Source organism: Chenopodium album, chromosome 7 (assembly GCF_948465745.1).
Source record: "Chenopodium album chromosome 7, dcCheAlbu1.1, whole genome shotgun sequence".
NCBI lineage: Eukaryota > Viridiplantae > Streptophyta > Magnoliopsida > Caryophyllales > Amaranthaceae > Chenopodium > Chenopodium album.
The window spans coordinates 71,591,002-71,606,504 of NC_137840.1; the positions used below are offsets into that span (position 1 = coordinate 71,591,002).

The 15,503-nt window shown below is 32.9% G+C and overlaps 1 long non-coding RNA gene across 1 annotated transcript; it reads left to right on the forward strand.

The window, feature by feature from the left end:
• Positions 1-10,974: 10,974 nt before the first annotated feature.
• On the forward strand, positions 10,975-13,476 carry LOC145639420 (uncharacterized). Its single transcript, XR_014114881.1, has 2 exons — positions 10,975-11,265; positions 12,923-13,476. It is a non-coding gene; the product is annotated as an uncharacterized LOC145639420 (long non-coding RNA).
• Positions 13,477-15,503: the final 2,027 nt, after the last annotated feature.

The window sequence follows — 15,503 nt, forward strand, 5'->3', positions numbered from 1 at the left end:
TGTAGGCGCAGAGGTTGCACTTACCAATGAGTCACATTGTCAAATGTACTCAACTAGTTCAAGGTGCAAGTGCAACATATATACAAGTAGAGCTGTCAAAAGTTAACTAGACCCGAAATACCGACTCAGACCCGATTATTAACCAACCCATCTGAACCCGAAAAAATGGTGACCCAAACCCGACCTGACCCGACCTTGAACCAACCCTAGACTCAAGCTGACCCGAGTATGTGAGACCCGAAACTCAACATGAACTGACCTGGAGATGACCTGACCCGAATGTAACCCGTAAATTATTGACCTAAACAGAACCCGACTTGAACCGAAATTGACCCAAACCCGTTTTAACCCGTCAAAACCCGAATTTAACCCGACTTGTTACTAACCTGACCCGAATTCAACCCGACTCATTCCTAACCCGACCCGAATTTAACCCAACCTGTTACAAACCCGACCCAAAATCAACTCGACTTGTTATTGACCTGACCTAAATTCAACCCGACTTGTTATTGACTCGACCCGAAGTTTACCAGACCTATTACTAACCCGACCCAAAAATTCAACCCGATTTGTACTAACCCGACTCGAAATCAACGCGACTTGTTATTGACCCGACCTAAATTGTTCCTGACCCGATTTCAAATCATCTTAAATGCAATTTAGACCACCTTATTATTGTTGATCAAAGCATTTTGTCTAGGGAGACCAAGTCGGTCCAGGCCAACAAAAGAAAGGAGCATCATCGTCAAATTTAAGAGTTAAATATAGTATACATTTGTTGTATGGTCAAAGGAAATCATTCTCTTCCTAAATTATAAGTATAGCTCCCTAGTATATTACCATATATATTATAGTCAAAGGAAATAATTAGCTTGATAAAAATGATAATTAACTAATTATAGTTAGTTAAACCCGAATATGACCTAACTTGGAAATGACCCGACCTGAGTGTAGCCTGCAAATTATTGACTTGAACATAACCCGACTTGACTCCGAGTATGACCCGACTTGGAAATGACCCAACCTAATTATAACCCGCAAATTATTGACTTGAACCGAACCCGACTTGAAACCAAGAATGACCCGACCTGATTATAACCCGAAAATTATTGACTTGAACCGAACCCGACTCAACCCTGAGAATGACCCGACCTGATTCTAACCCGCAAATTATTGACATGAACCGAACTCGACTCAAACCCGAGAATCACCCTAACCCTTTTTAACCCGTGAAAACCAGAATTAAACCTGACCTATTGTTCACCCGACCCAAATGTAACCCAACCTGTTATTAACCCGACATAAACCCGACCCAAACCTGATAAGAAGTATAACCCGACGTGACCCGACTCAAGCATGACCCAACCAAAACCCGACCTGCATAGGTTATGGAATTAATCCAAAATGACCTAACCCGAGTTGACCCGACCTACTCTTACCGACCCAAACCCGACCCGTTTACCCGAATTGACAAACATACCCAATACCTCCAAAATTTCTCAAAAAGCGTGGATATTTGCCTTCAATTTTGGAATTTTTTTCTCCCGGAAATAAAAATTGCCAAAATGTTTACCATGGTACCTAATACCCTCCGGAATCCAATTGGCTGGGTGGAACCATCCAATTTGCCTTTAAACGACCAATTTACCAGTTTACAACTTGCACCGATTTCATCAACTCAAGCTTACCACGAACATTTATGACGACATATAATAATCATATATGGATCCAAACGGCATTATTTGACCCCGAGATGTATCCCCTAAAATCTCAATGCTTTTCGACTCCAGGCCCCGAAACATTCGAAATTTCCTAAAAAGCGTGGATATTAGCCTTCAATTTTGGAATTTTTTGACTTTTTTTTCGCCCGGATATAAAAATTGTCGAAATGTTTACCATGGTCCCAAATACCCTCCGGGAGTCCAATTCGGTGGGTGGAACCATCCAATTTGCCTTTAAACGACCAATTTACCAGTTTACAACTTAAACCGATTTCATTAATTCAAGCCTACCACGAACATTTATGACAATAAATAATGATCATATATGGTTCCAAACGACATTATGTGACCCCGAGATGTATTCCCTAGAATTTCAAGACTTTTCGACACCTAGTCCCGAATCCTTCAAAATTTCGCAAAATGTGTGTATTAGTCTTCAATTTTGGAATTTTTTGCCTTTTTCACTCAAAAATTAAAATTTTCAAAATGTTTACCATGGTCCCTAATATCCTCCGGGGGTCGAATTGGCCGGATGGAACCATCTAATTCGCCTTTAAACGACCAATTTACCGGTTTACAAGTTGCAAATTTCATTAACCCAAACCTACCACGAACATTTCTGACAACATATAATGATCATATATGGTCCCAAACAACATTATATGACCCCGAGATGTATCTCCTAAAATCTCAAGGATTTTTGAAACCGGGCCTCAAAACCTTCAAATTTTCTCAAAAAGCGTTGATATTAGCCTTAAATTTTGGAATTTTTGACTTTTTTTCGCCTGTAAATAAAAATTTCCAAAATGTTTACCATGGTCCCTAATAAAATACGGGAGTCCAATTTGGTGGGTGGAACCATCCAATTTGCCTTTAAATGGCGAATTTACCGGTTTACAACTTGCACCAATTTCATTAACTCAAGCCTACCACGAACATTTATGACAACATATAATGCTCATATATGGTTCCAAACGGCATTATATGACCTCGAGATGTATCCCCTAAAATCTCAAAGTCTTTCGACACCGGGCCCCGTAACCTCAAAAATTTCACCAAAAGCGTGGATATTAGCCTTCAATTTTGGATTTTTTAGACTTTTTTTCGCGTGAAAATAAAAATTGCCGAAATGTTTACCATGATTCATAATACCCTCCGATAGTCCAATTAGGTGGGTGGAACCATTCAATTTGCATTTAAACGGTCAATTTATAGGTTTACTACTTACACTTTTTTTTTATTAACTCAAGCTTAACACGAACATTTAGACAACATATAATGGTCATTTATGGTTTAAAACGTCATTATATGACCCCGAGATGTATCTAATAAAATCTCATTTCTTTTCGACACCTGGCCCCGCAACCTTCAAAATTTCTCAAAAAGCGTGGATAATTAGCCTTCAATTTAGGAATTTTTTGATTTTTTTTTCGCCCGAAAATAAAAATTGCCGAAATGTTTACCATGGTCCCTAATACCCTCTAGGGGTCAAATTGGGTGGGTGGAACCATCTAATTTGTCTTCAAATAACCAATTTACCGGTTTACAACTTGCACCGATTTTATTAACTCAAGCCTACCACGAACATTCTGTCACAAAAAAAAAAAGCCTGCCACGAACATTTAGGACAACAGTACATATAATGATCATATACGGTTCCAAAAAACATTATATGACCCCGAGATGTATCCCCTAATTCTTAAGGCTTCGACACCGGGCCCCAAAACCTCCCAAATTTCTCAAAAAGTGTGGATATTAGCCTTGAATTTTGGAATTTATAGACCTTTTTTCGCCCAAAAATAATAATTTCTGAAATGTTTACCATGATTCCTAATACCCTTCAAGAGTCCAATTGGATGGGTGGAACCATGCATCCAATTTGCCTTTAAACGGCCAATTTAATTACTGGTTTACAACTTGCACGAATTTCATTAACTCAAGCCTACTACTACAAACATTTATGACAACATATAATGATCATGTATGGATCCAAACGGCATTATATGACACCAAGATGTATCCCCTAAAATATTAATACTTTTCTACACCGGGCTCCGAAACCTCCAAAATTTCTAAAAAAGCGTGAAGCCTTTAATTTTGAAATTTTTTTTTTATTTTTTTTCGCCCGGAAATAAAAATTGTCAAAATGTTTACCATGGTCCCTAATACCTTCAGGGAGTCTAATAGGGTGGGGGGAACCATCCAATTTGCCTTTTAACTACTAATTTACCGGTTTACAACTTGCACCGATTTCATTAATTCAAGCCTACCACGATTATTTATGACAACAAAATAATGATCATATATGGTTCCAAACGGCATTATATGACTCCGAGATGTATCCCATAGAATTTCAAGACTTTTCGACACCGGGTCCCGAAACCTCCAAAATTTCTCAAAAAGCGTGGATATTAGCCTTTAATTTTGGAATTTTTTGACTTTTTTTCGCCCGGAAATAAAAATTGCAGAAATGTTTACCATGGTCACTAATACCCTCTGGGAGTCCAATTGGGTGTGTGGAATCATTCAATTTGCTTTTAAACGGCCAATTTATTGGTTTACAACTTGCATCGATTTACCAGTTTGCAACGGCTAATTTAATTAACTTGCATCTAACCCGACTTGAATCAAAATTGACCAAAACCCATTTTAACCCGTCAAAACCCAAATTTAACCCGACTTGTTACTAACTTGACCTAAATTCAACCCGACCCGTTCCTAATCCGACCCGAAATTAACCCAACCTTTTACAAACCCGACCCGAAATCAACTTGACTTGTTATTGACTTGACCCAAATTCAACCTGACTTGTTATTGACTTGAATAGAATTTTACCATACCTATTATTTACCCAACCCAAAAATTCAACCCGATCTGTTACTAACCCGACTCGAAATTAACACAACTTGTTATTGACCCGACTTAAATTCAACCGAAATTGTTCCTGACTCGATTTCAAATCACCTTAAATGCAATTTAGACCACCTTATTATTGTTGATCAAAGCATTTTGTCTAGGGAGACCAAGTCGGTCCAGGCCAGTAAAAGAAAGGAGCATCATCCTCAAATTTAAGAGTTAAATATAGTATATATTTGTTGTATGGTCAAAGGAGATAGATAATTATCTTCCTAAATTATAGACTATAATTCCCTAGTATATTGCCATATATATTATAGTCAAAGGAAATAATTAGCTTGATAAAAATGATAATTATCTATTTATAGTTAGTTGAACCCGAATATGACCTGGCTTGGAAATGATCCGATCTGATTGTAACCTGCAAATTATTGACTTGAATATATCCCGACTTGAATCTGAGAATGATCCGACTTGAAAATGACCCAACCTGATTATAACCCGCAAATTATTGACTTGAATCGAACTCGACTTGAACCCGAGAATGACCCGACCTGATTATAATCCGCAAATTATTGACTTGAACCGAACCCGACTCAAACCCGAGAATGACCCGACCTGATTCTAACCCACAAATTATTGACTCGAACCTAACCCGACTCGAACCCGAGAAGTACCTTAACCCGTTTTAAACCGACCTATTGTTCAACCAACCAAAATGTAACCCGACCTATTATTAACCCGACCCAAACCCGATAAGAATTATGACCCGACTCAAGCATGACTCAACCCAATTATGGAATTAATATGAATTGACCCGACCTAATTTGACTCGACCCACTTTTACCCGACTCAAACGACCCGTTTACTCGAATTGACAGCTTTATATACAAGTATTTTATATTCTTGAGACATATTTGAGGCCCCTTTAGTTTTTGGGCCCCTTATAGGTGCAGAGGTTGCACTGATTGTGGATCACGCCTTTTTATAGTACTTCCTCCATCCCTAAACTAAAAGCCTTTTTCTCTTTATTATTTTCTTTTTATTATGTAAGCAATAAGTGCTAGAAATTAAAGAGGTTTTGTATTTAGGGACGAAGGGAGTAGTTACGAAGCATTATATTCTAATTCTCACTAATATGTATTGCTCATTGTTCAATGTAGATTTTCCTAGCAATCTCCTTGATTAACAAATAAATCTTGCACATCAATTGACATGTTTTTGATTAAATTAAAACACAATTTACATAATTGAATAAACAATCTACTTATCTTATAATTCCTTCTATTTTTTTTACAGAAAAAAGTAGATTGTATATTAGAATAGATCAACCAAAAGTTATCTCCAAAATTTCAATATAGTAACGACAAAGACTAGAAATCAAAATGTAAAATATTTCAACATTTCACCTATCAAATACAAAATTCAAAATCATTATATATCTATACCATATTATTGTTTATGACAAAGTTTTTGGTGTACTTAATTATCATGACTAAGTATACACGTGGGATAATATTAATGGTGTTGTTCATGTTGGTTAGTTATATGCTTAGACATCTCCTTTTCAGCTAATTCATCTGCCTTGGCAACATGCAAATCCATGGCTGCTTCAGCTTCTTTTGCCTTCCTCACCTCTTTTGCAATATCCTTTCTTGTTTGTGCTATCTCTATCTCATCCTGCATTATCAAATCGATCTCTAAAGTTTAAATAAAAACGACGAATAATGATACTAAAATCTAATTAGGGTTCCAAATTAAAGCCATTTAACAATCTTAGACCATTTATGTCCGATATTTTTATGCCTATTGCACACGTACCATTATTTTAATTTATCAGAGGGAATCATCACATAAGCTTACTATGTCATCATGCACATACACATCAAACTTTTTTGAGAGAAAAGGTTAATTTGTCAATTTCCATACATATAATTGTAACAATACATTGCAATTTTTTTTCTATTTTACGGGAAACAAGGAGAGTATATGTTAAGTTGTTAACATCTCGTAATTTATTAAAGGTTTCGTCAACTATGATTTGTAAATTGCAACTATATATAATACCATACTAGCAATGTTATGAGAATTTAAAACTCTTATATACTATTGTACTTTGTATTATTAATTAAAATATAGCGAAAATTTGCATACCTTTTCCTCTTCCTTGGCTTCGGCTTTTGCTTTGCGCATGGAACTTATATCTTGAATTTTCTCTTTTACGGCTTGCATTTTGTGCTTATTTTTTAAAGTAGCTTGATTCCTCAATTATAATTTATGAACAAAGTAATGTATTTTAATTTAAAATCAAATTTTGTGTTAATAGGGAAGGTAACCACGCTTTCTTATATATAGGAGCTTTTAAATTAAAAAGTTATAATTATAACTGTTAACATGCTAATAATGCACTGGTTATTAAACTTGCAATTCTAATTGAATGCATGTAATACGGAACTTTAATGGATAACATTAAATTATGCATTTCATCTAATTTATAATCAATAAATCAATTATACGGAGTTCCTATGATCATTTTATTTACAATTTACAACACATATAACTACGTACCCTCTCCTCACTCATCTGATTTGAGATTTCGTATAATCAAACACCGCTAACCTAATTTGAGATTTTGTATATTTTTCTTTCAACTACTTAAGAATATTGGTTATAGAGAGTAAGGTAAAAGAGTGAGAGTTGGAGTCAAAAATACAATTCAATCATTAAGAGGAAATTACAAGAAATAATTTTATTACGACATATAACATTGCATTACCATGTTGAAAAAAATAGGTAATGTATATATAATAAAAAATACGAGTATAACAAGGACATCGAAGTAAGAATATAAGAAACTATCACACATAATATTATGAATAACACACACTCAAACGAAATAACTACAATATTATAATAATAAAATGCAATATTTATTTTATTGATAGATTGAAAAATTACGTAATACAAAATACTAAAATCATAACTTTTAAAAAATATCCTAACGAAATTTAATTTGCCGCCCTACCCTTAAACGTAACCATAATAATAGATAGTAACTCAACCAATCTTTGCCTACATTGTTGTTAAAATTGTTAACAAACATCTCATTAATCATTACGATGTAAAGAAAACGAAACCCAGCATCCCGCCGACGAAAATCAGTGCAATAATGAACAGCATAAACGGACCGGGAGCCGGGAACGGCGGCAATGCTATACGCATAAATACCCAAAACGCAATCACAACGACCAACATGATGAAAAACTCACTTTCTGCCATTTTACAATTAAATGTAAGATTTCTTGGTATTATTTTTTTTTTTTTCTACTAGTGTGATGAAATTGTAGGACAAAATGTGTAAGAAACTAAGAATAGATGAAGATGAAAAATTAATTGATATGTTATTCCTATTTATAAGAGATTGTTACAACCCTAATTGCCTAAAATGTACATATTATCGACCGACTTAAAATGTAAGGAAACTTAAACTTTCCTAAATTTATTTACTTAATTACTAAATTGTCTTATTTATACAAGGAAATAAATACGGTCAAATTAGGAAATTCGGATTACTTAACATAAGAAGATTAGCAGAATCTCGTCGTATATCTTCAAAATTGCATATTATAAGCCATAGTGTAATAATTATTTACGGAGTACTAATTAGTGGTAACTTTATAGTTGTTCAAAAAAAAAAAAAAAAATGATACTGTATAATTAAGGAAACCGTATTCATATTTTGGCAAGTAAATGTTCTAATCGTGGTTTTAAAAATAAAGCAATATAAACTTCTACGTTATATTTTAAGTTTTAAAGTAATTTTCTATTACCTTGATGTTTTCTATAATCTTTATACAAATTATTACTCCCTCCGTTTCAATTTGTTAGTCTCATATACTATTTTGGGCGTTTCAAAAAAATCTATCCATATTGAATATATTTCACTTTTAACTTAGTTTTTATTTCCTATTTTATACACATTAAATTCTGATTAGTTAAATTAATTGATTGTGAATTGATGACAAGACTCTAAATAAAGAAATTATTCCCTTGAATTATGCAATTATGTTTGACAGTTTCCTAAAAAAAAAAAAAGCAAAACTATTTATTAATTGTTTTTTACTTTAATGTTAGATTCCAAATATTCTTCTTTTCTTATTTTATTTGATTGATTCCATATGGAACTATCATATTAAAACGGAGGGAGTAATTTAAATAAGGAAAAGTTAATTTCTCTGATAAATAATTGTGACTGTCCTACCCGGTAAAAATTTTAAAAAAATATGGAGTAATTTACAAAAATATTATCATTGATCATTTACGGATACTTTTTAACTATACTTAGGGAATAGGGACTAATGTCCCATTCACTTCACCTCATTTTTGCTAAACTGAAATTATTCTTACTGAACTGAAATTATTTTTGTTGAACTTAAATTATTTTTACTGAACTAAAATTATATTTGCTAAAATGAAATTATTTTTATTGAACTGAAATTAATTTTACTGAATTGAAATCATTTTTGTTGAAATGAAATTATTTTTATTGATTTTCTATTATATTTTTTCTTTTAAGATATTAAATGTTACTAAACTGAACTTATTTTTAATGAACTAAGATTATTTTTACTGAACTGAACTATTTTTACTTAATATATTTTTTTGTAAGGTGATGTAAACAGGGCCTAAAAGTTAGAATTCTTGTTGTAAATAAAATAAAGATACTCTGTATTAGTTATGTAATATACTGAATACGGAGTTTATATTGTCATAGTGTGGGTTAAAATCGCTTTCCTACTATGCAAATTCAAGCTACCTTCTGAAACTGTGGAGTGTAGAAAGACTATTAACACATCAAATTTTGTTAGGCTTAGCACAACTTCATGATTTGTGCACATTATAAACAAGAAAATAGACAATATAAGAGAAGATGAGTTTGTACTAATGTACTTACACTTTGGGATGGTTTATACTACCTCTGGTCTAAATTACTCGCAACTTTGGGGTATTATTTGTGAGATATAAAATATTCCAAAGTTGCGAGTAATTTGGACCGGAGGTAGTATGATTCTTTGGCCCCGTTCACTTCACTTTATTTTACTGAACTGGAATTATATTAGAGAGCTACAAGGACGAGTGATGAGAATCAATCTCAAGATCACTTGAAATCAAAACATGAGCTCTAACCACTTGAGTTATCCCACGGGTCCACAACCCAACCTAAACAATGATCTTGTTAAAAAAATAAAATAAAAAAATTAAATCTAAATTTTTGAACCAAAAAAATAAAATCTAAATATTAACACATTCATGTGGTCTTTTATTGAAATCTTGGACCAGCCCATTTTATACCATTGGCTTGTTAGGATAACCCACGGCCCATATTCAAATACGGCCTACATTCAAGTACGGCCCAATCAATTAACCCAACACGTGCCTTAGCTTAATTACAAACTTTATTTATTTTATTCCTAAAAATTGCCCAATTACTGGGTCCCACTCCTATCACAATCTCCCATAAAATAACAAAGGATCCTTGTTGGAATCTACGTGGAAAGTAGAATTATTTATCCAGAGCTCAACTGTCCAAAGCCGTACCAAATTTTAAAATAGAAAGTCTAATTACACTTTTGTCCTTTCTTATACCTTTGCATGTTGCAACTTGCATTTTGTCATTTTTTAAAATCCAATTAGGCTTGACCTAATAGTAAAATTAGTATGATTAACTCCGTTTCAGAATAATTGATACACTATTTATTTTTAGTTATTGTAGAATAATTAAAACTATAAATATATATATATATATATATATATATATTTTCTAATTATTTTATTCCTTTCCCTAAATAATGTTGAGAAATTATCTAATTCCCAAATTACAGCTACTCTTTTTTTAATTCCCATTATACTGTCCACGTCAGCTAAGGAAAACAAACCGATTTTTTTTTTCTCGGTCCAACAACAAACCGCTACTTCAAGTAGCGGTTTATGGGTTTGTTTTGTAAGTTTTTCTTTAAAAACAAAATATCTATAAATCAGTAATTAGTAAATACAAACCGCTACTTCAAGTAGCGGTTTTCTAATAAACCCGTTTTTTTAAAAAATTCCCATTGAACCGGTGACGTGGACGGTATGGTGGGAATTAAAAAAAGAGTAGCTGTAATTTGGGAATTAAATAATTTCCCAACATTATTTAGGGAAAGGGCTCGATCAATATAGCGTGTCAATTATTTTTAAAATAAAAAGAGTAACTTATTATGTCAATTTTTTTTTTTTAATAAAATCCTATTATAATTTTAACGAGGCACTTTAAAAATCAAGATATTTTCCTTAACTCTCCTTCAAAATTCCAAAATAGAAAATACCCAATTTCGCTAAGCTGGTCCAAGATGACTATTTGACTAGTACGACATTTTGTTTAGCTACGATACTTTTCCTTCCCTTATTAAAATTAATACAAGTAGAATATTAGCAAGAATTAGCTGTTTAAATGGGTAAACTATTCATTCAAGTTGATTAAAATTTGCCTATATTTGACCAAAAAATCAATTTATCTAAATTGAAAAATTAGAAGAAAATCACGTGTGCCACGCTACAAATAACCAATCCCCTCAAAATCCTTCCCATATTCCCCTCTTTTCTTCTTCTTTCTCTCTTTCTCTGTTCTTCTCATTGACCTTTATTACAGGTATGTTTACCCTTCTTTCTTTCTCTTTAATAGGGTTGCAAAAAGATTGATTTTTCTTCTAAATTCATGGGGTTTTATTGTTTTTTTACTTTTGATTTTTGGTTCTATTTTTTTCTCTGTTTTGTTGGTGCATATTATGCTAAAATGTATAAATTGTTAGTGAAATATGTGCAATGTGTAAAGTTTCCTCTGTTAATGATATATGAACAAATATTGAAATTGTTGCTTTATTGATTAAAAGAAAAGAACAAATTACAACTTTTTCTCATTGAGTTAGTTTGCAAATAGGAAATCAAGATTTATAATAAATAATTGAAAAAATGTAGGATTTTTAATGAATTAACTTATTTGGGTTTTTTATGGCTGCATTTTTTTTAAATGTGTTATTTGTTGAATGAATATTGCTGTTTAATATGTTGATGTGCTAATATTGTTGATTTTTTTTATCTCCTTTTTTTTTATTTTTTATGTTAGGTCTTGGGTATAAACTTGTGTATTATTGGAGTTTATGAATTCTGTTTCTAAGAGGTGATGGATGATATTATGGTGTTTTTATCACATTTAGCTAATGGGTATTTTCCATTTAAGTAAAAGTATTTGGTAAGGAAGGAGACACAACCACACCAAGAATATTGAAGGGTTTGGTGGGTTTTGAATGAGTCAAATTCAAGAAATTGGTATATGATCAACAAGACTTATGATTCAATTAGTATATAATGTGCATAATAAATTAATAATCTTGTCTAAGAGTTTATGGTCGATATTTGATCACATTTACAATCGATTCTTCTTAATGAACGGATATTAGAAAAAGAAAATTTCCCTTCCAATGTACTTCTGAATTATTGCCAATTGTTGGCTACTTCTGTGAAGTGATTGGTTGCACTGTCGTAGTAAAGCTTATGATACCGAGTTTATTTTTGGCAATACATGAGCTGGAATGTTAGTAAGATTACCTCAAAGGTTGTCTTAGATGTTGTCAATTGTCATTCTCAACTGCACTTTTCAACTAGTATCTGCAAGTTGTTTCTTAAAGTTCTTTGTTGTTTACACTAGTGTGTAAAATCTATACAACTTGTAACTAATGGGTGGTTTTAGTGGCTGTATGCCTGCAACTTATCTTTATGCCTATCTTAGGCCGGAATATAATCGTTCACTATTAACATCGATTATGTTCCATCGGATTTCTTAAGCCATTTAAGGGTTGTAGGCTCCAACTGTTCTTATTCTATATTCCCAATAAACTAGCATTTGATTTAGGCTGCTATTTAAGTGACCTAAAGTAAGCAAAATTGTGAAGATTCTATACTGATTGGATTTAATGTTGCACTAACAAGAAAACAATGACTGAAACAACTGTAATAACAAGCATTGTTTTTCAAGCTTGATGAAGATTTGGAACATGTAGCTCAGTTGTAATCAAAGTTTCGTTCTTTTCACCTATAGAACCCTGTATCTGAACTGATTAGCCCTTGATTGAGCTTATTTTTTCCTTTGCTGAATTTATTTTAGTTGAAGATTAAACTTAGGTGGCCCGGCCCTATGAAAGCTTATCTTAAATAATTGGCTCTTATCCAACCTAAGCTGAACTGATTTTATTAATCCTTGTTCTGAACTCTAGTCTTGACTTTTCTTTCTTGAAACTTGTTTTTGTAAGGTTAATCATCGCCGTTAATTGACCAAGGGTTGAGCTTGGACTGATCTGTTCTATTGAAATGTCTGCAGCACAAGCACTACTGTATCAAAACTTGATGGCTGAGAAGATGCCTACTAAGGATAGTATTGCAGATTCAACTCGGGAATCACTCATCGCTTTATCAAACTCTCTACCTGATAAGCTTTCTAATTCACCTGATAAGTTCCCTAATTCACCTCATTCTTCAGAGAAGGTGACCTATGTTGGTAATACAGTAAATGAAAAGGATGCAACCGTGGACTATTGGTCTGAACTAATTTCATTGTCCTACCCATCACCTGATGCTGATTCGGTACCTCAAGTTAAAAGTTAGCTGCAAGATGGTGTATTATATAGGTCTATAATAACTGACCGAAAACAGAATACTAATCTCACATGTTGATGTGTTGGATATTGTAAGTTACCTGCTAATTGGCTATACATAAAAGGCAGGGTTTTCCTGCTTTGTTCTGGTAATCACAAGTGATTCGATTGTCTTCTGTGCTTCAAATAATCAAATGTAATGTTAGTATATATCTCCACTTGAAATTATGTATTCATGATCAATGCTCAGGTGATCTCTTGTAAATCAAGGAAATGCACTGCCAAGTTCTGAACAGAAACTGCAGTCACAATTCCGAATCCACAAATACTGTCTGAAACCTTTAATCTTGCAAACAAGATTTCTTGGCTCTACAACTCAGGTTCAATGGATTTGGTGAGCAATTCACTACTCAATATGCAAAAATTCTGTTTATAAAAGGCGACTGCATGCTTTTAAGCAACTTTGTTATTAGTATTGTTAAGCTTGCTATAAGACCAAGTAAGAAGTGCTTAATGCTCGCTTTAATGAGGTTTTCTAAAACATTGAGCTCAACTCGTACTCGTAACACATCAACCAGTAAACGATGTACAAGATTACCTTGGTAGTAACTAGTAAACCAGTAAACTTAACAACTCCATATAAACCAGCAGGAAATGAGGACAGATTCTATGTACTTGTCAAACTAAGGAGCTAAACTAGAGTTGATCATGAGTCGTGTTTGGGCCTTGTTCTGATCTGGCTGGGATTTTTGTGTCGAGATCTGATTGGGCTACGCGATCAGGCCCAAAACAGATAGATCCAAATTTATACTTAATTTTTATTTTTTATTTTTTATTTTTTGTGGAGTTGGTAAAAAGAGAAAATCTGGTAGCTAGGAAAGTTGAAAATATTCTGATTGTATAAAGTGGAGAAATAAAGGCATATTTGTGGAATGGTGTATCAAGTTAGAGTGATTCTCAATCCCTACCAAAGTAGGTTCATGGACCTGTGATGGGCATTGAGTACTAGGCCTTGTTCCACCTTCAGTAATGAAGTGGAGAAAATAAAGTGCCATGGAGAGGATTAAAGTGTTTGACAGTAAGTCTGTGATTGGATTTGGTTTAAGATAAGTATGGTCGTTGGCCATTCTGGGCCTGCCTATGTGTCATGCTAGCATGCCACACATATTTCCGATGATAGTTGTATTGTGCAAAATTGCGGTAACTACATTAAATAGACAACTATCAATACACGTCTACTGGTCTACAACATGACACGACACGACTCACATGTCACCTTAAATGTGACTCAAAATCTCAAATCATTTGACTTCCTATGGGCTGCTTGCTAAGGCTATGTTGATCTTGATAAAATTATGGCCCATATATGACTTTTGCATTTGAGAAGACTATATAAATGGAAAGGAGTACATCACTTCTTTTTTTTTTTTTAATTAACAACTTAATACTTAATCCCTATATACCTTTTAAAAAGTTTAAGTTAACTCTTATAAATAATATTTGGACAATTATACCCTCTAAAATGTTTATTTACCCTCATTATGTTAATTGACTTTTTTTTTTGAAGTTTTTAGAATAATGTGTACTCTCTCCGTCCCATAATTACAGGCAAATAACTCTAAAAAGTACGGTTTTTAAGGAGGATGGAAAAAGTAGAGGAATATTGTATGGAAAAGCTAAAAAGTTAAAAATGTTGATAAAAAGTAGAGAATATTGTATGAAAAAGTTAAAAAGTAGGTAATGATTTTTTAGGTATATGTGTATTTTGTATGAAAAAGTGAAAAAGTAACTAATGATTTTTTTGATATGTGTGTAATTTGTATGGAAAAGGTAAAAAGTAAGTAATGATTGGGTGTTATTTTTAGTAATAGGAGGAACATTTTGAGACACCCAAAATAGTATATTTGCCTGTAATTATGGGACGGAAGGAGTACTATATAGACATTTATATCCCTAAAAATATTTGTTTATGTAATACCCTTATGAATCCAACCAACTACTAAAGTTGTGACTTAAGGTTAAATCAAAATAACTACTCAGATATGGTAGTTATGACGAGCGCATTGTGCAAATTAGCCATTTTAGTAATAATAAAAATTACTGCTATTGTTAAGTATTAGTTGCAACTTTAAAATATTTTATGTCTCACAAATAAAACCTCAAAGTTGCAATAATACTTAACGGAGGTAATACATATAATTTTGGTAAAATTATTTATGATGCTCCAAGCTCCAACTAT